The 22121-nt window shown below is 36.4% G+C and overlaps 1 protein-coding gene across 2 annotated transcripts in view; it reads right to left on the bottom strand.

The window, feature by feature from the left end:
* Positions 1-22121, bottom strand: part of NALF1 (NALCN channel auxiliary factor 1) — a gene marked incomplete at its 3' end in the record, with an annotated part of 501503 nt that overhangs the window by 167279 nt on the left and 312103 nt on the right. Inside the window, exon 3 of one of the 2 annotated variants that reach the window (XR_014270552.1) lies at positions 4978-5712. The exons of the other annotated variant lie outside the window; for it this stretch is intronic. Of the gene's footprint in view, positions 1-4977; positions 5713-22121 lie in introns of those variants that run through there. 2 annotated transcript variants of the gene reach the window in all.

The raw sequence follows: 22121 nt of genomic DNA, 5'->3' as shown, positions 1-22121 counted from the left end.
GAAACAGATGAAAGGACAGACATATTAATGCATGATGCGCATTCAGGTTTTTAAACTGAGAAAAATAATAATAAATAATAATAATAATCAGCTACGACACAGAAGAGCAAGAACATTTAACATAACTGATCAGGAAATGAAAATTTCTAAAGATTTTCTTTGATCTAAATGAGATGGTGCATCTTGAGCGGTTCTTTAAAAATAATATAGCTACATCAGGAATACAAAAGGTGTACACATTCTCTAACTGTTCAGTATTTTCGCAGTACAAAACAGATACTACTAGACCACACATACACACAAACCCAATCTCACTTCCTCCCTCCCTCCCTCCCTCCTTACTTCCTTCCTCCATGTTTGGATTCCTAATGCTGTTGCTTAAGGCACACGTTGTCTGAATGATATCTTTTGGTCCATACTGGATTCCTGGTTGACTGTCAACAGAAACAGGTTGTTTTCATCTTTTTTTATTCTGTGGGATGTGGAATGTTTTCCTAGCTTCTTTTTACTGAAGTAATAAGGACCAGCTGGGGAAAATGAGGTGAAAAATGTAATGCTAATACTTTCCTGATGAAAAATGGACTGCCCAGTTACCAAACATAATAAACCAACAAGAGAGTAAGCTAGGGGAAAGCTATTTGTTATTCATCTTCAAGTGTTAGGAGTGTGTCTCTTTCTAAGAAATACAAACATGAATTTACATAATACAGATGTCATTCTGAATAAGTAGAAATTTCCCTGGAAGACTTACTAATGTAGCTTTAAGACTCCTAGTTTTCTGGTGGGAGCGTGTGGTGTCTGCATATCTGCCTCATATCCATTTGGAATTTTTTTCAGACACAAACATAACTACATGAATTAAATCCGAATCATGTTGTTCAACTAGATTTAGGAAAGAGACTTAACTTGCTTTTGATTCCAATGAAGGAAAAATTAGTGAAAAACTAGTGCAGACAAACAACAGGTTAACTCGTCATTTTTGATTATAAGGAGAGGATGAAAATAAAGTCAGAACCTACAAGATTCAGTGAATACCTATTGTTTACTCCAAAAAAGAAAGAAATTAATTTTCCCTTTTCCCTCCCCCCCATTATACAAATGGAACTTTATTTTACCACTATATGAAACTGAGCAGGAAAAGGTTTCATGTTTCTTTTTCTTTTGATTTCTAGCTGAATTATTTCAGATATCTGGTTTACTGCAGAATTTCACTAACAGTTGGCACAGCAGAGAAGACAATAGCTTGTTACATGGATGCAGGAATGACTGTCCAGCTGTTCTTCAAATGGCTTTTATGCCAGAGAAAATAGTGTATTGAATGACATCCTTTGGTACCACGTCTGAAGGATAAAAAGAAAATGGGATACATTTCAATTGTGGTTGCCCCGTGTACATTTCAAAACATGTTGTATACAGACATAGAAGGAATGATTTCACACATAACATGGTGCAGCTGAGACTTGATTTTTCTTCAAACCAATGGACATGTAAAACAGAATTTGCATGCCAACATTCAATTAAAAATTGACTGAATCCGTGAGCAGAAAGACTGCTTTTATTTTAAACCTTTTCTTGGCACAAAATCTAAGACGATTCATTTGTTCCACATAGTGTCATGGACAGACTAAAGATGATATATTCAATGCAATGACTCAAATGAAGGAATGTGACAATATACACTCATTTTGAATAACATCTACAGAATACAGCAGCCATTGGCAAATTCTCATAGTCCATTGCTGCAATGATCTAAGTGCCAGTATTTTGGAGATATTATCCTGATTATTTTTCACTTGAAACATAAAATAACAGATATATTAGCCAACCCTGTAGAAATATTTCAGCATATCCTTGACACTTTTTTGAATAAGACAGAGTTTGTATAGGAAGAGTTTTGAGATTTCGGTGCGGAAAAAGGAAAAATATTTTTCATTATTTATGTCCTTTTCTTGACTAAAAAGAAATTCCTAGAGTAAGTTGAATGGTTGAATGACAGAGAACTAGATGAGGCAGCTAAAAGAATTTTCGCAGGGGCTAAGAGAACTTTTTTATGAATTCTGGTGGAGGTTATGAAACGGTCCCATTGTGGAACATCTTAACATTATGTAGATATTATTCTATAAATTGTCAGGAGTGTGTGGGGTATTTCTCCAAGGTCCACAGCAAGAGACTGATGGTTGACCTTCAAGAAGGGATAGCCAAAATGCAAGGACACACTACTACAGAAAGGAGATGCTTTGAAGAAATAGTACTTCATCAAAATCAGAATAACAGGAGAAAGGAACAAGAAAACAGACTTTCATCTTGTTGGACTATGGAACTAGCCAAGGAAAAGGCAGGAATTTGGATAATAAAATATGTTTTAAGTGTAAATAATGCCAAGAAGGAAGAGGCAACACATTCTTCAACACATCTTATATTTTTTTCTTAGCTGGCAAATTCATGGGCTATCTACTGTAAGAAGTGTTTTATTTCTTGAACCTGCCCATACTTGTTTGCTTCCATTATCAGACATCCCTGAAGACATGACTTGTAAAGTCAGAGGCCTACAAGATTGGATCACTAGAAAAGTTTTTAATTAAGCTACCATGAAGCCAAAGCATGAATTTACGAGAAAGTAGGAGGATTAAAACTAATCCTTAGGTCTCAGGCAGTTGTGAAAACTTCCTGAAAAAACATAAAAGATGGCCTGCTGAGATCAGAGGGCCTAGTGCAGTAAGAAGCAAACAGGGCAAAAAAAGTTCTCTTTTTATATATTTGGCTTGTTAAGGCAATTCACTAATTCTGTTTGGGACAGTGCTCATGTGCTCCCAAAGTCCTGAATCAGTTAAGAAATGTTTGACTATGATACATTTGGTGAAGTTCCTCGAATTTGTTGATTGTTCATTTAATGAGGGATGCCAGGTACTTAAAGGGCCTATACTGGGATTGCCCATGGATGGCTTATTGTTTGAATGAGAACAGTATTAATAATTTGCATAAAGTTAATATAAATAAAATTATGAGTGACATTTGAATGGATAAGCAATGTGATGGTCATTAAATACTTTTAAGGATTCTTAGGTACAAAAGCTAGTCAGTTATGGCTCTAAGGTGTCCCTGCTCTGGCAGGGGGGTTGGACTAGATGATCTCCAGAGGTCCCTTCCAACCCTATGATTCTATGATTCTATGATATTATATGCTTATGAGGGGACAGTATATACCCAAACCAACAGTTATCTGCGCTTCCAATTTCAGGAAATGTTGAATTCAGAAAAAATAGAGAATGAATCTGTTGTCGTGATCTGCATTAGTTGATTTGCTTTCAGTTTACGTTTATTTTTAAAATCTCTAACCCATAGCTCTGAACAAAACATTGCAGGCTATTTCTGAACATAACCTTAAAACGTTACTGGTTTGCTTCAATCCCATTATAACACAACAAAACTAGATGAGCCTTTGGTGGCATATTCTAAATCAGGCATTATAGTACCACCCAAGAACAAGGTAGTGTTTCATTTCAAAACTGTAAGCACATCATCCTTCTTTAATATAACCTCGCCCCGGAAGCAATACTTTGAGAAACAGATTATGCTAAACCTGAGGAGATAAACAACCTGTGATCTTTATTGAGACAGGCAGTAAATATCTTCAGTTTCTATTCATGTCAGTGGGAGCTGCCAGAGCTCAATGATTTTTGGGATCAAGTTTTGAATAGAACCATCATCAGAATAGCCATCTTTCCATTTGAACAGCAGAAAGTGGAAACAATGTATTTCTGTCCAGCTCAGGCTGTGCTGGAAATACTGAATCATCTCCTATAGGAATTATTATTTTCAAATTACAATCACTTCTGAATATATAAGCCAAGCTCAGGTAGTCCATAATCTTTTTGGATACTAGGTAAGGAAATGAAAAAATCTTTATCTGTCTTTGTTGTTTACAGATGCATAGCTACAAGATCTCGAAGATAATCTGTCACTAGCACTAGCTGTAGCAGACTCAATGGAATCACAGGAGAAAAGCAAATTTAAGTCTAAACAGATGAGAGTAGGCTGACTATGCTGAACTATTCTATAATAGTGGTAAAGCGAGTAATACAAAGGATGTGGAAAACACACCAAGAAGGTAATTTATGTGGGGAAAATCATAGAATGGTTTAGGTTGGAAGGGGACTTAAAGGTCATCGAGTTCCAACCCCACTGCCTTGGGCAGGGACACATCCCACTAGACCAGGTTACTCAAAGCTCCATCCAACCCAGCCATGAACACCTCCAGGGATGGGGCATCCACAACTTCCCCGGGCAAACTGTTCCAGTGTCTCACCACCCTCACAGTAAAGAATTTCTTCCTAATATCTAATCTAAATCTACCCTTTTTCAGTTCAAAACTGCTATCCCTTGTCTTGTCACTACATTCGCTGATAGAGTCCCTCCCCGTCTTTCCTGTAGGTCCTCATTTAAGTACTAGAAGGCTGCTATAAGGTCTCCCCAGGGCCTTATCTTCTCCAGGCTGAACAGATGCTTCAAATGCTTAAAATGATGTGTTGTCTGCAAAATGAGGCTGCAATCATAACTGCTTTTATAAAATGAAAGAAAACATTCCTGTAAGCAATGCTACCAATGCATTTGTAATACCTTAAAAAAATTTTCACTATTTGTTGTGCATATTATATATTAACAATTATATACACTTATCCTTAAGCTAATGCTGGTTTTGTCTACATCATGTGCTCATGGCAGTTTTCATATGATGATGGAAAGAATATTGATGGACATTTTAGTCATTTGGCTATGAACCTATGTAACAAGTAATTAAAAGGACAAAACTTCTATGGAAACACTCCTGAAAGACTGCATGAGGAAAAAAAGTATGTAGAGTAGATTACCCGTCTTTTACGATAGACCTTTAAAATGCACATTTTACTCCTCCCAATTTGCATAGCTAATACTGAGTTAATTGAAATATGGGATCGGGAGATTCTGATATTTCTTGGAATTTCTAAACCTGCATACAATTGTATTTCTTCATTTGAGTAGGCACACTGACATGAATATCCCTCATCATGGAGGAATACCATACTGTCCTTAAAACTACTGTCAAGGCAAATAATTTGTTCTTTATTTCTGAATATCTGAAAACAAAATGGTTATAATTTCCAAGGTAGTAACTCTAAATCTCTGTTTTCCAGGCAGTGGAAATATTATGTCGAATGGGGAGTCAAGCAAGATCACATCTTTTTTTTTTTTTTTTTTGTTATGCAAGACATTTTTTCCTAATGATTGGATCAACAGAAATGTCCAAATATTTATTGTTTAGTACTTGCAGTTAGGGGTAAATACACTGAGCTGTTTCAAAGTGATTTCTCTCTCTCTTAAACTGCATACAATCCTCTGTTAAGTATGTTGATTTCCATTTTTATTTGCACGAAAGAAAAACAATTATTTGACATAATTACTGGCATGCTGCTGACAATTTGTCATTTGATTCATCCATGGTTAATATTTTCAAGGACAACTGTTGTGATATTTTTAACATTCTTGTATAACAGTAAATGGTGATATTTTTCCCTTTTTTCCTTTTTTTCTTTTCCTTTTCTCCTTTTCCTTTTCCTTTTCTTCTTTCTTTATGGTGAATATTTCAGAGTTCTGTACAAGAAGTTTGACTGTGCATTCATTTACTGTCTTCTTCATTCATCCTAGTAGTACTGCAGAAATGTTACACACTCCAAACTAAAAAAAAAAAAGGGAAGCAGCTGACTGTAAAAAAAAGCTATATTCAAATTTAATTTAGCAGTGGCAATTGTAATTGGTTTGAACAGTTGAAACACTTCCAAGCTTTTCCACATAAAAGCTCGGTTGAAAATGGAAGATCTGCAATTCAAGCTATTGAATCGTCTGCTATGGCGCAGTTTAGACTGCAAAAAAGAAGCATCTGCTCTTGTTCCCTGAATTCACTTTAAATATGGGAATTAAAATGTTTCCACAGTCTAAGTGGTAAATAGTATGTTTTCAAGTACTTGTATGTCCTTTTTCTCAAAACTCTAACCTTAGGAATCACTACCACTGATTTAAGGATTCGCAGATTTTGTCTGAATTGGTAACTAAGCTCTTCAGGAGATAGTACACTCATTACTAAGAAAAGAAACGCACTAGAGTTTAGATGTCTGTGGATTTCTGCCACAGTGCTTTTTATCAGTATAGGCAATGAAATGTTCTCAAGGACAGTTGTACCATAGGTGATATTTTATCATTAACAACTGTTTAAGCATTACAAATTTCTATGAAAATACAAATTTCAATCCTGAAAGGCGCTGGAAACCCTCAAGTGCTGTTACATTAAATGGGAGTCAAGACATTGAAGCACCTCACAGAAAATGCTTAGAATATCCCACTATAAATTAAAACAACATTCATTCAAAACTTAATGTGGGAGAATACCAACAGATGTCATTTTCTCTAAAATGTTTTGCTTTTTGAGCAAAACAGTCAAGGCTGTAATAAATGGTACTGTGATCATTTTCAAGCACTAGACATTTCCATTAACCACTACAAAAAGTCACACATTTAAAGTTATGAGAGCATCTATGAAAGCAGGTTAGCCATGTCCCGATTTTTCTTTCTTAGTGAATAAGTTGTTATTCTGCATTTTTAAGTCCTCCAGCATAAAGTATTAGATATGGTTATTGCCGTATTAAAGATTACACACACATATGATTAAAAGACAGTATTTTTACACTACTGTGTGATGCAAGAAAAGTGGAAAAAATTAAAGCCCATCATTCTTTCTGAAGAAAACTCCTTCTCTAAATTTCTAATTAATATAATATAAAAGAACTATTTGTAAAATGATGTTAAAAGATCAATTTATTTCCTCGTTCTTTTCAAGTGTGAATTTGAACTGCATCCACATGAAGTTTAGCCAGGTTAAATTATTGAACTGCAAGTGTCTGTGAATGTAAGCAATAAGCTCCATTTAAACCAGCCTTCCAGATTGAATTTGAGTCATTTTTTCTTATTAGTATTTCCTGCACAAAGTAGAAAACATCACTTAAGGAGAAATTAATTGTTTTAGGAATTAACTACCACTCTTTTGCTGTTCTGTAGAGAAAGATGTTCCAGCTTTTTCTCATTAACTGCATCTCCTGCACCCATCCTTTTCCTCAGACACAGACTAACCATTACATGTTATTTCTAAGTGTACTTAGGCACGAGAGAGCAGACCCGGGAAGCACAGTTTGCACTTCTTGTATCTATTCCTCCAAAGACAGTCATTCTCTCTGTACAGCATCCAACACATGAATCTGAGAAGTTGGAAGGGAATCTGAAAAGTCTGGCTTTTGAGCTTTCAGCTAGATTGGGATGATTTGCCTTCTGCTGATTATACTCACCTTTTTACTCAGGAAATTGCTAAATTATCTTCTCTGTCATATGAAGTAGTACTTCTGAGGAGGAAATACTTACACTTCTAATAAACCAGATGGCACCAAATGATACAGTTCTCAGAAAAGGATGTCTAGAAAGACTTAAAAAATTTTCTTAACCAGTCTATTCTCTTGCCTTGACTTGAAAATACAAAATATAGCTGGATGGGTATATAATCTTTTACAATTTTATGGAAAAAAAATATATATTTTTAAAATTATTCCCATTCCATACTGTGATGAAACTGAGACCATTTCAGACTGAAAACATGCCCAGTACCTGTTGTTAGAGTATTCAGATGGGGTACAAGAAATCCATTTCTGTCTTTTTTTACATATAAGTATGAACAAAAAGAAGAATGTGAGCCTCAATATCCTGAAGGTTTGTCTTGCTTGCTGACCTGGCTGTTTCAGAGATGGGAGTAAGTAGGGGAGAATTTTACTTTGTTATGAGCAGATATTTTATTCAGGACAATGGAACTAGTTACATTTCCTTAAAAAGTTCTGCTCTTAGCAAAAGACTGTTTTCTAAACTGAAAGTGGCAGGTTGAAAAATTGCACACCAACATTTTGCTAACTCAATATACTTAGAATGGCTTATACCAAAAAAAGGAAACATCACCCAGAAAACCATGTTTGTTGGTTCTGCTTTTCCCCCCTAATTCTAGATTCAAAATTGTGTATTTATCTTTGACAAAGAAAAAAAAAAGTGCCTCTGATTTTTTTTTTTTCACTCTACTCTTTTCTTACCTGACAATTTAAAACATAGAACTTCTACAGCCAGAGGAAAGCTTGCAGGTGAGACAATTGATGAAAGCTTATACTGCACGTCTCCCACTGAAGAATAAACTCTGTGGGCATCTCTTCAAACACCAACATCCAGCACGGGTTCTTTTCCTCTACAAAAAAACATTCCTTCTCAGCATGCTGTCTTCTGTGAATAGCCTTCTGATGTTCACTAACTCCTATATACCATAGTAATGGGCATTTTATCCAGTTCCAAAATCTTATGGCTTTGAGTCTTTTTCCATCCTCATCTTCTACACCCTTTTCATCTACTCCTGCTATGAACTCATTGATGTGTGGGACAGTAGCTGCTGCATGAAGGTCACAGACACTTGAATAGACAGCGTGTTGTTGAATTCTGAATGCAACTTTGCTCTAATATACTTATTATGATAATGAATGTCATACCTTACATAACAGAAAGAAATCACCGTTTACAAAGGACAGAGAAAACTAGGGAGATGGTGAGACCCTTAAGGGAAAAAGTCACCATACCTGACATTCTTCTGGCAGAAAGAATAAGAGATTCAAGGACAAGTTCAGGAGCGTGAGTTTAATCTGTAATGAGTATCACACAGAGTGCTTGAATTCTGTAACTGAGCGATAGAGATGTATTTCTCCAGTCAGACCACTTCATATGGTGCGTAAGCCTGGAAATACCTTGTTGTTATTGTTGTAACCATTTATTGCTGTATTCTATGCTGAGGTTTTGTCTTGTTATACCTCTCCTATTTTCAGACTTGTTTGTGAATCTGAAGAATTTTATGATGCTAATAACAACTCTTTAGATTATATCACGAAGGAAAAGATTCTTCAATCTGCTGAGCTTGAAAATAACAATCTAAAAAGAAAGAACTAAAAACTTCTTTATACAGAGTGCTTTTTTCAAGCCTCCAAGTGCACAGGAAATATATAATGACAATAGATGAGTACTGAGTATGGCAGCCTAAAATGACAGTGGCATCCATTCATCCAGAAGGAAAGAGTGAACAAAAGTTTCATACCCACCTACTGCAAGTCATGACCATTTTAATGTTGGCTACATTTTGTTATGCCATCATCCTAATTCAGTTCAGGCAACTTTATTGTGGAAGAAATTCCTTTTCCACCAATTTATTACTTCAACAAAAAATTATGTCTTAATGATACAATCAGACACATCTATCTCTATCTGAAGTCTTTCAAAGGCCTTTGATATGTCTCAAGAGGCTCTCTTACAAGAATAACACTAATTATTCATTTACATCAACTGTAATTCCTCCTTACAAGTAATTTTCTTTTGTTTCTCTTGATTTAGTTTTCCAAACAACATTTGAGGTACCCAGTGTGAGCTTCACCTCTTTCCTTATGTCCTTATGAGGAGGCTAAATTAAACGTCTGTGAAACTTGCTTGAGTCTAGCTAAATCTTTGAATAATCTTTTAGCTAAACAGGCAACAGCAAAATCAGCAGAGAGGAGCAGGAGAGAACCCTGGACTGATCAAGTCAGCTAAGAGGTTGTTAGTAGTTACTCTATTTAGAGCTGAAGAATAGAAAGCTCTCTAGCACCAAATAGAATGAATTGGAGTACTTATTTACATCTTCCATATAGTACATGAATCATGCTCTCACTTGGTGATAATCAATAAGGAGTCAAACTTCTAGTCCTCACAACATGTCTCCCTCTGCTAAAAGACAAAAAAATCAGTATTCTGAGCCTGTCATCAGTTATTGGTACATTTGTGATATGCATCTACCGTACAACAAAAACAGCAGACCATTGTTCATATTGAATATGCTACTTTTTATGGATACAAATTCTCAACCTGCTGACTCATAGAATCCTATAATGATTAGAGTTGGAAGGCACCTTAAATATCATCTAGTTCCAACCCCCCTGCCATGGCCAGGGACACCTCCCACTAGACCAGGTTACTCAAAGCCCTATCCAACCTGACCTGGAATGTTTCCATGGATGGGGCATCCACAACTTCTCTGGGCAACCTGTTCCAGTGTCTCACCACCCTTACAGTAAAAAATTTCTTCCTAATATCTAATTAAAATCTACCCTCTTTCAGTTTAAAAGCGTTATCCCTCATCCTATCACTACACTCCCTGATAAAGAGTCCCTCCCCATCTTTCCTGTAGGCCCCCTTTAGGTACTGGAGAGCCACTATGAGGTCTCCTCAGAGCCTTCTCTTCTCCAGGCTGAACAACCCCAACTCTCTCAGCCTGTCTCCATAGGAGAGGTGCACTATCCCTCTGATTATTTTCATGGCCCTCCTCTGGACTCGCTCCAACAGGTCTATGTCCTTCTTATACTGGGGGCTCCAGATGGGGTCTCACCAGAGCACAGTAGAGGGGAAGAATATACAAGTTATGTTCTTAGAGTATAAACCTCACCTCCAATGGCTGACACTATTGGAAGCCACAAGAAGCTTGTAGAATTATAAATTAACGTTTATTTTGTGGTATTTATTGCATTACAAATAGAATGAGACATTTAAATATTATGTTTATACACAGTTTTCTGGAAGTAGCTTTATTCCTCTCCTTTTCTGCCTTTGCTTTCCTTCTTTCCCATCTTTCTTACCAACAATTCCATGTCTTCTCAGTAGACTATTTTCTCTCTAGTACTACTATAGACAAGTTTACAGAAGATACACAATTTAAGACATATTATTCCAGATTTTTTTAAAAATGGTATTTTTCAAATTCTACTTTACTAAACCTACATAGCTATATATCTGATGATAATATTTTTCCTAGCAGACGTTTTTCAAGACTATACGTTGGATCTGTGCTGAATAGTACATCTGCAGTCTTTTCTGGTATTACCAAGGACTGTAACAGATTAGCAAATTTTTGCTTTGTGTTCATAAATTAGAAATTTGCACCAGAGAAATTGGACTAATGTAGAAACAGATACCAGACTGTCAACAAGAAAGTTAAAAAAAACTAGTCCAATCTGCAATGTCAACAGAGTATACTAGTAAATTCATATCACCAGGTGAGACACCTGGCAATGAACTGTGAATGATAGTGTGAAGTAATTTAAAAATATCTGTAAGTGTGGTAAAACGCCATCTGCACGTGTTGTCATTGCTATATTAGCTGCAGTCAACCCAGCAACAATAATTAGCATACATACTTACCTTGCAGCAAAGCTCTCTTGAAATTCTATCACCACAAAAAGCATGCCATTCACATTAACAACATTGTTCAAGGTTTTAGCTACATTAATATAAAGCAATCTCAGTAAAAATGAGTTGAGTTTTCCGGAGTGTGAGTACTCATTAATTTGATTGGGGATCAATAACTCTGAAGAATTTCTTGAAACTAGATTTTGTGTATTTACACAAAGTTTAGGGGCCTGTTTGAATAACTCAGGTTTGAACATATTGCACTGAAGAACTTGGTCCCGCTCCACCAGTCACTGAGTTCAGTTTCTAAGAGTATCTCAGAAGGTTAAACTGGATTGAGCAACATGTTCTGTGACAGTAAGGAAAAATGTATCTCAGAAACTGTTGCATATAATGGTAATAAAATATTCACAAGGACATTACTCTAATATATATGGCTTTGAAGAGATTATGTTTATAAATTTGCCACATATTATATATTAATAAATGTTATACATTAATGTTAGAATGACAAATCTGGATATGTATTTGTCATTCATGTCTGTCCTGGGTTACTGCATTTGAATCAGTCCTTGTCAAGGGAAAAAAAAAAAAAAAAAGGAAAACAGTGCTGTAAATACATTGAAAATTTATAGTCTTCAGTGTTAATTCTCCTTCTACATACACCTTAAAATAAGCTGCTGCTTCATCTTGTGCCAGGTTTGATTTATGGCATTCAAAGTAAATACAAGACTAAACGACATGAATACTTGTTATCTCCTAGTAAATTATAGGCTTTCACAAGATTGTATTTTATAGCCTGATGTTAAGGAATATAAATATAAAGCACACTATAAAAGCTTTGTCAGTGATCAACCAAAGGACTTACAAAGACTGTTTCTAACAACTGTTGGATATTTAACTAAAGGTCAAGTAAAATAATACTGGAAGCCATGGGGAGACCTTCAAGTTGTCATGTCACAGGAGATTACTTTTGGGGGATTTCTCCATTCAAAATAATAAAATGGCATGAATGTCAATTTACACATATATTGTTATGTAAGATGACATCAAGAGGTATCTGGGAAAAAGCAGTTAGTAGGATAAGGAGAAGAATCTCAGGGAAATTCTTTCATATCACAAATGTAAGTTTATTTGGTTTTTGTTTGTTGGTGTTTCTCAGTGATTGTCAGGAAGCTGTGAAAAATATTTTGAGGTAGATATGAACTGAAGGTTTTGATAGCTTTTTCCAGGCTCATAGGTCCATTCTTAATGAAAAGAAGGAAGAGGACCTAGCAGATTAAAAGGCACAAACAAGTGGTCAGTTGGGAAAAGAAGAGACAGGGGTTCATAGTGATAAGGACATATCTATATAGCATTTCAGAGGAAAGCGGGTTGCAATTCTTCTAATATTTTTTCCCCAGAAAATCTAGGTTGGCTAAAAGTGCATATGTGAGGCTTTTGACAAGCACAGGATTTCCAGCAAGAAACACATAGAAGAAAAGTCTCTCCTGGATAGCAAATAAATCAGAAACTCTGTGGCTTTTAGGAGATCAAATTTCAAATTCGTAACAATACACACTAACAAGTTGAACCTCATTTTCTTTTGTCTCAAGTAAATGTCCTGTTGGTTAGTTGGTAGAAAATGTTTGACTCTTTAATTGAATATGAAACTGCTCAAAGGGGAGGTCAGCTATAGCAGGTTGCTCAGGGTTGTAACCAACTGGATTTTGAATACCTCCAAGCACAGAGACTCCACAACATCTCTGGACAACCAATTTTCAACCACTCTCACAAGTAATTAAGTGTTCTCTTATGTTTAAGCAGAATTTCTTGTATGTCAATACGTGCCTATTGCCTCTTGTTCCTTTCATTGGCATCACTGAGAAGAATGGTCCCTCTTCTTTACTCACCCCATCAGTGATTTATACACATTGTTGAGGTCTCCCTGTGGCTTCTCTTCCCCAGGCTGAACAGTCCCAGCTCTCTCAGCCTCTTCTTGTCCGACACATGCTCCAGTCCCTTCATCATCTTTGTGGCCCTGTGCTGGACTTGCTATAATAAGTCCATGTCCCTCCTGCACTAGAGAGCCCATGACTGTACCCAACACTCTTGATGCGCTTCACCAGTGCTGAGCAGAGGAGAAGGATCACCTCACTTGACTTTCTGGCAATGTTCTGCCTAAACCAGGAATTCTTCTTTGATGAAGAATACAGAAAACGCCTAAATAAAAATATTTTTCTGGATGGGTAAATTTTCCCATGAACACAGTCAAAATGGGGAGGTTGGATGACGGGGAATAAGGAAGAAGTGGAAACCAGCCAAATTAATTCCCTTTTGAGCATCTAGGTTCAGACAAGGGATCTGCAGTTTTAAATACTATACAGTTTGCAGGTATTATGGATCACGCATGAATTAATACTAGGCAGGATACCAGTAATATATGTATTTGATTTGCTGAGTTTTTGATTTACTCTTCTTGCTATAGAGAAGAAGGTGTTAAGATTTGCTATTATCACTGCAGGTCAAAAAAGCTGTTGGAAAATGCATCTTTTATGGGCTTCAGGAATTTCCTTTTTTATTGTAGATTACCGTGAGCTGTTATTTCTAGGGAGAAAAGTGACCTTTCAGTTAATGCGACCTGGGCTGAGTAAGCAGGAAGTAAGTCATATGTTCACTGCAAACATGAACATAACCCATACTACTACTACTGTGTAGTCTAAATATGGATAGCTTCTGACATGGTTTAGTCAGATCTTTACTAAGTGAGCAGATCTTGCTTGTTTTAAGTGTAAAGAGCATTCCCCTTGCACTCTTACACTGACTATTTTCACCCATTTGCAGTGTGAGCGGGAATAGGCAGACTCCACAAAAGAGCTGCTCCTGTTGACTTCATAACCTGTGGGCTGTTGGCTCATACAGGACTTCTGGGAGGTACAACAGCTAGCTAAACAGAAGAGAATCAGTATCCTCCTGGGTGGCTCCTGGAACTGTTCAACCAATGCTGGACAACCTCAAACATAGTTATGAGATTATTTCTCTAATTTGTAACAGAGCAAAGAAATAGTAAAGACAATTGGGAATCCTTTGTGGTAGGCATCATGCAGAACATACTAAAAACAATCTCTTCCCTTATTTCAAAAAGATTGGAAAAAACATTATGTTCCACTTTAATGACAAAAAATTGAGGTTGAGTTTTGCTGAAAGTCTTCATAGGAGATCTGGAAACTGAACTTAGAATCATAGAATCATAGAATGGTTTAGGTTTGAAGGGACCCCAAAGATCATCAAGTTCCAACTCCCCTGCCATAGACAGGGACACCTCCCACTAGACCAGGCTGACCAAGGCCACGTCCAGCCTGGCCTTGAACACCTCCAGGGATGGGGCCTCAACGACCTCTCTGGGCAACCTGTTCCAGTGCCTTACCACCCTCAGAGTGAAAAAATTCTTCCTAATGTTTAATCTGAACCTGCCCTCTTCCAGTTTAAAGCCATTCCCCCTCGTCCTATCACTACATGACCTGGTAAAAAACTTGGACATTCTGAATCCAGCATAGTTTAAGAATCAAGTCCCATTATGGTTAGCCTGAACTACAGGACAGTTCAGGGTATGGGCTGTAAAAATGAGTGAACTTTAAAACTCTTTCAGTCAGCTAACGAGCACCCTTGCAATATTCAAATTAACTGTTATACAAGCTCTTTTTTTTATATATATATTTTTTTTTAGTTACTGGGACATTATCTTTAAAACACTTTCTGTTTTTACAGCAGTCTCCCATCCAGTTTTCTAATTTTAGGTTCTTCATGAGCTCTTAGCACAGTACAGAATTTTTATATGAAATTAAGTTGCCTATTTTATTTGATTCTGTATCCAAAAAATAAAAAAAAGTCTTTTGCTAATTCTATTTCTCTTTTAAATTTAGCTCTAATGTTATACTAAAGTTATAACTGAAGAGTTAAACATAAAAATATGAGAAACTGAGATAATTGCATTCACAAATGTACTTTGAACCCCTAAGCACCAGTTGGCACTTTTTATTTGATTTGCATGTTTAAAAGGTTAATACATCATTGTGACATAGCTCTGTTGCTTTTTCTTTCTTTTTTTTTCCCCTTAAAATTTGAAAAATAAGTCATCTTCACTTCATTAAACATGCAGGATGCTCACTAAACATGCAGAATAACCGATCAGATTGGGTTTGTGTTTAAGAAAGGATTTTCTTGCGCATAAGGAAGGGAGGCTGTGCACACACGTTGATTTTTCACTTAATGCTCTGTGAACAGTCTTTCTGAAGTCAGCTTCTACGTGAAGTGTAGGAAGCTGAACACACACATAAGCCTTCCTAAGATCAGACACTTAAAAGATAAGCAATGCCTTATTTTCCAGGCTTTAAAATACAGCAGTGCATAAACTGAGCTTTACCCACACAGGTGAATTATGGCAACTGGGTATGTGGCACTACTGCTGCTTCTTTTCCTGACGCTATTGCTTTTGTCACCACCTCTGTTCCCCTCGCTGTTGCTCTGATCGCTAGAGTTTACGCTGGTGACAGGAGCAGTGACAGCAGGCACAGCAGCAGGCAGCTTCAATCCGTGAGATACATCTTCATCTGAGATATCCTTTGGAAAGAGATAGTTTCCATATAATAGAATACGGGGAGTAACACAAGATGCGCAATGTGGATAAAGGACGATTCACATATACTCTACATAAATTCCTTAAAAGCAAAGGACCAAAGTGCAGAAGGAAATGCAGGTTATGTCTGGCATTCACATTCTATACATTTTTAATAAGTTAGCCTGTACTGTATAAAAACACCGCCAAAACAGCCTTTGCCATCCTCAGGGTTTTGGTTTTTTTTGTTTTTTTTTTTTGTTCGTGTGTTGGAACAACTCATTCTCAAGGAAGAAAATGCCAAAGGGAAAGATTTAGTTATTTTGACTAAAACTGTTTATGAACTCTCCAAGGGAAAGACAAAGCAAGAACCAACCGAGCTGCAAAGTTGCAAAAATAGTTTCTTCTATTTTCCTGTTCATAGAATGCAAGGAAAAAAAAAAAAAAAAAAAAGAAAAGAGAAACAAAAAGAGAAAAAAAAAAGAGGGAAGAAAATCCAAAGCCATAGTCAATCTTCTTCAATCTTCTTTACCTTTAGGGAACACTTTTCTTTTTTTCTGATTTTTTTCTTTCCCCCAGAGGTAAGACAAGGCAATGATATTTGCTGAAAGGTCCTATTTTAAATAAGGTAAAAGCTTCTAAGTTGGAGCCTCATACAGCAGCTGTACTGTGGTCCCGTGTGAGTGAAACAGGTGATGTTTTCCGACTTAGTTCATTGGTTTTCTTTGTCATCTTTATGTGTTCATGGGTGGCTGGCATTTATAGCCCCTTATTTCCTCATGCCCACTGTAACAAACTATTTGGCAGTTATAATTTGCTCAAAAGCAACCAAGCAAAACTGCACACAGCAGTGCAAAGAAAAAAAAACCAAAAGGTTGAGGAGGTTTACAGAAAATGATAAGCTTTTAAGATTAAAGGGGTCTTTTAAAACCACCAGTAAAACCAGTGAATTTCACAAACTCATTCTAGCCGTGCATTGTTTCCTTTTGCAAATTCCTATGGAAAGGAGTATTTCTCAGCACTCTGCCCAAGTGTGAAAGAGGGCCACAAACAGCTTGCACAGACCAGGGAACGCTTAGCTCCCTTCATCCTTGGGACCAGCTCAGGTCATTTAGTCTGGCAAATGAGAGCTTATACTTCCAGCTAGTAGTTATAGAAAGTTTTTCCTCCTCCACTTTAAAGCGGCCACACTGCTGTTAGTAATCAAAGGTAGTTAGTTGCTACCTGGCTTGCATAAGTATTTGTGCTGGTAATTATAGCACTTTCTTTCTCCTTCTCTTCCAGGAATTTACAGCTTTCCTGTAGCTTGAGAAGGAGAAGAAAGGAGAGAATGATCTACAGAAAGGGGAGCAGGGAGGGAGCCACAGAGGGACAGATGAACACAAAAGATCATTGTGATGTTTAAGAACTTGAGAGAACACAAGTGAAACAAAGCTAGATATTTTTCTGAATGCTGAAGATGGAAAAGTTACCTTTTTAACAGAATCTGCTACCCTCTGCAGCTTCAGTCTTACATAATTTGGAAGCACAATTTTCTAAAGTTTAACAGATGTAAATGAAATATAAGAGCATTCACTACAGGGTGATCCATAGATGAGAAAAAAAAAAAAGAATGGAAACAACCTTGGTAAAAGATAATAATCACTTGGACTGCCCTTGACTTTATACTGCAATATGTACAGCTTCATTATTACATGTGCCAGACCACACACACAGTGCAAGCAAGCAAGGCTTGTAATAAAAGATAAATCTTTTATTAAGCCAAAGTAGTTTAGCTGGGAAAAAAAAAAATTGGACAAGCTCTTGGGCACATACGCCTTTCTTCAGGTTTGAAACAGAGGGAGCAGCTACTATTCTGGAGCAGAATTTGTCAGAGTTTAGCAAATAATGTACAAACAAAATGCCCTCTGAAAGAAAAGCTAATTGGTACTAGTAGAATAAAAGAGATGTTGCGGGGAGAAGGAGCAAAGAAATGAGGGAAAGAGATATGGTGAAGTTATGTTATAGTAAAGAGAGAGACGTATACTGAGGTGTCGGTGTTGGAGGAAGGTTGCTTTTTAGAGATATTAAAAACTAGCATCTCTATTAATTCAGTGATTTTTCTTTCCTTTACTATTTCTTCTTATCTGCTTAAGCCATGATAGGTACAGCAGCACAAATACTGAGATACAATATCCAATATAATGGTTTAGGTAAATACTATGCTATTACGTTTCAATTGCAACTGCTGGCTCAGAAGGCATTGTCAAGGCTTTCCTGAACCTCATGCATTGTGTCAGCCTCTTGAGACCTTCATTAATCAAAACTTTGTAGCATAGTTTTTGAATTACCCTTGCACTATGCTGATGAATGGTCCCAAAGACCCAGTAAGTCTATTCTCATGTGCAATTCTTGGTTGTCATTAAAAACATTTTCTTCTCTGAAACCTAAGGGAAGCCATTGATTTTCACCACAGATGACCTTCATAATGCTTGTACTTTCTTGTCCGACTGAAAGGAATCCCCTCAAACTATAAAACATTTCTTTTTAAAGCATTTTTGTATATCTTTTGTGGCCAGGAAAGCTGTGGATTATTATAAAGTTTACACTATTTCACGTCACATTTATGCTGATAATACGGATTGCATTTTGTGCACAGATCAACACGATCTTTTGCATTATCTTATTAACTTCTATAACTCTGTTATAATGAGCTCATACTGTTACTTATCACAGTAATTGGTATATTGTATATCTGTCTTTCACTGTGTTCATTTTGTATTTTTAATAAAATTCAATCAATAACAAGAAATTGCCTTCTAAAACTCCGCTTCCTGTTACTTTATGGCCTATTGCCCAAAGCATTGTGAGAAAAAGGATACTTAGGCGAAGAGCAAGGTATCCTTTTTCTCACGACCTGACTACTGCCTATACATTTGAGGTCATACTAAAGACAGAGATCGGATTGATCTTATTTCACTGCCATCTGATACACCATAATTTTCCTTGACTTCATGACTAAGATAAATTAGTGTTTTCAGTCCATAATTTACTATGTCAAGTGTGGATTTCTATAGGAAATAAACTACATCTCGGACCTGTCTATTAGTTCTTGTGGACTAAAAAGGAAAGAAAAGTGGTCAGTGAAAATTTACATCTCTATGTTGGAAGAGTTTTCATATGGTTACCCAGGGCAATTCTGATCCCAGAATTTTGACGGAAGCTTAGAAAAAACAAAATTGTACAATTGAAGTACTATCTGCAAACTCTACCCTGGACTTCAAATTTTACCTGCTGTTACGGTCTTAAAAGTCCACACCACTATATACAATCCACAGTTTTATGTGGATATACAGTGACTTTTTCAAAAATTTGCAAAACACATTTTTACTATAAATTTCTAAGATGTGTTGATTTTTACTTCAAAAAAAAAGAAATTTTTACTTCTTATTTGTGGGAATATTCTATTTGTTATGAAAAAAAAACATAAAATTTTCATTGTGATGGTCTCTAATTTACAATCAGACTTGCACCATATTTCAGAGATTTTTTCCTGAAGTTTTCATTTCCATTTCCATGAATTAAAAAGTCTGAAGTAAAAAATCTTGGATTTCAGTGATTTTTTTAACTAGCTTAGAAAATGTTCAGCTTCACAAGAATAAAATCCTGGCCTAACAAGAATAGACACAAAAGTATTATCCCGATAAAAAACATGGTGGGTTTTGGTTTTTTTTTTTGCCTAATTTTTTTATGTATCATTAATGTTTACAATAATTGCAACAATAAAATGTATTTATTAGCTGGAAAGGAATTTAGGTGGAATTCACATAAACTAGTTGCGATTGGGAAAAAGAGGGCTTTCTATGGAATCAAGTGGACAGAAGCAACACCTGAGAATACTATGTAAAGTAAATTTTTTCAAGTAATCAACTAAAGTAAAATATTTTCATATATAAACTATGAAGTGAAAAGAAGGGGAATATCCCTAGTAATGGTTTACATAATTATGGCAGACTAATAACTCCCAATATTACTCTTAACAATGTGAACATGTGGCACCCAGAATGCTTCAATAATTATTCTTAGACGCAGTGTTTTCAGGGAGAAAAATCCTAAGAAATGGCTGTTATTAGGAAACTCAAGCAGACAGGGGGTTGTGGGCTGAGCACCCAGGGGACAGCTGCCCCACCTCCCCCGTTGGCCACCCTGCTTGCTGCCTGGCCAGGTCCTTAGTTGGCCACCCTGCCTTCTGACAGATGAGGTCTGCTCTTCATCTACCCAATACAGAAGGAAACATCTCAGACAGCTTTTTCTTTTGCTTTCTGTTGATACAGAATAGTTTGTATGCCTATTATTTTTAATTTTCCAGTACTGCTTCCATTTCTATATATTGCCAGTTACCTAAGATTACCTGTAGGAGTATAAATTACAATTTAACAATGACTAATCAAAACTTACACAGAATTACTTTATATTTTAAAAATAAATTATACATCATTATATTCAGTCATGCTGCATTAGTTGATTCAATAAATTCAAAACAAAGGCTTTTATCTCTCCCTCTACTAAATGACTTCACTCTTATCATGCCATTTTGTCTACAATGAAGTTAGGAACTCATTCATGTTTTTCTTTCTAATTCAAAATTCTAAACCTGAGATATGTCAGAATTCTCACACAAATGAGGTATACTGCATTCAAATATCTCTGAAATGTTTTCTGCTTACAGTCTAATGAAATATTTTATGGAGATCTCAATCAACTTCTTATAAAAAGAGAATAACTATGACATTCCTAAAATCATTTCATGCAGCTCTTTTTAGCTTCATTAGATATTGTTTTTTCAGCCTTCTGTGAGTCAAAAATAAAAGTCAAATTTATGAAATCATTCTTGCATAGTATTAGAAGCAGCTTAGACCAAAAACCCAGGGCTTACCAAGAGCTTGGTTCAAGGGCTAGTGAAAGCAATCTAGTAAGCAGGACAGGCTTTTTTAGGAATATCAGTAGCACCAAACTCTCTCTGTAAAATGTTTCAGAAAAATTAGCAGTTTATTCTTAAAAAAAAACAAACAACCCCATACTATTTCATTTCCTTCCTATTCAAATAATAGGAATTAGTTTTAAGTCTGAAAAACTGGGGGGGGGGGGGTGTTAATCTTCAAAAACTTTCTAATTCCTAATTCTTTGCAATTCACCTCCTTCAAGTAATATAAGCTTTCATCTTTAAGACGCACACATACCATGTGCTGAGAAACTCAGCAAACGTGGCATTCCAATACGGACATCATATTTACTTATTTACTTCATGCTTACTTTTCAATGCATGAAAGAAAGATTTTACAGCCCACCCACTGTGCTGTACAATAGCTTGCTATCAAGCATTAAGACATTCCAGATTATGCAACATCTAAGGCTGACGGCAAACTTTATTCAGTTCCGCTCTCCAGCAGTTCATGTTCATTGTAAACAAACGATATTAAAGAATTGGGAAAATACACTGCACAGGAGTCTATACTCTGAATAAAATCCATTCTTCCCGAGCGGAGGATGGAACAAGGAAATCACGACATTCTGTGAAAAGAACAAGCTTGAGGCATTCTCTTGAGAAGGAGAATAAGGATGACTAAAGAGCAAAAGGAACAATAGTACTTGAAAAGCAAGCTGATAATAAAACCAGCTTTTCAAACTTATATCCCTCTTACCATGGTACTGGACTTTCTAAAGCAGGTTAGCTTTCCATTGACAGAAGGCTCATAAAGACTTGAAATGATCCTATGGATGATGTAGGTACCTAAAATTTGGGTTCCGTAAAAATAAAGCTTACCTACAAGCCTGAAGCCCAGACTTTACACACAGGGCAGGGCCCAGGAGGGGCAGAAATCAGGCTCTACGCCTTCTTATTGACTCTGTCAGAAGACAGAATGTAGCAATGGGAGTGCAAGACAATACGGGAGGTAGGATGCTAAGGAAGTACCCGCATCTGAAATGTAGTTAAAGGAAGCAGTAAAAGATGGCAGGGCTTGATTTTCAGCCCTGCACTTAATTTATTATTACTTACTCTTACTTCGGATCCTGGCATTTCTGGATGCTGATCTGAAGCAAGTTGCTTTTCCCTTGCATCACACAGAAAAGCTCTTTTCTTAATTTAAGACTGAATTTCATTCACAGGAGCTAGGTTTAACAACACGCACCGTTGCTGTGGTTTTTCAGCTGGGTCCTGGCTTGAGTATTGCATGAG

The sequence above is a fragment of the Vanellus vanellus genome, assembly GCF_965231255.1.
Source record: "Vanellus vanellus genome assembly, chromosome: 1".
NCBI classification, from domain to species: Eukaryota; Metazoa; Chordata; class Aves; order Charadriiformes; family Charadriidae; genus Vanellus; species Vanellus vanellus.
The sequence above is the reverse complement of the archived record's forward strand: the minus strand, read 5'-3'. Positions and strand labels throughout refer to the sequence as shown.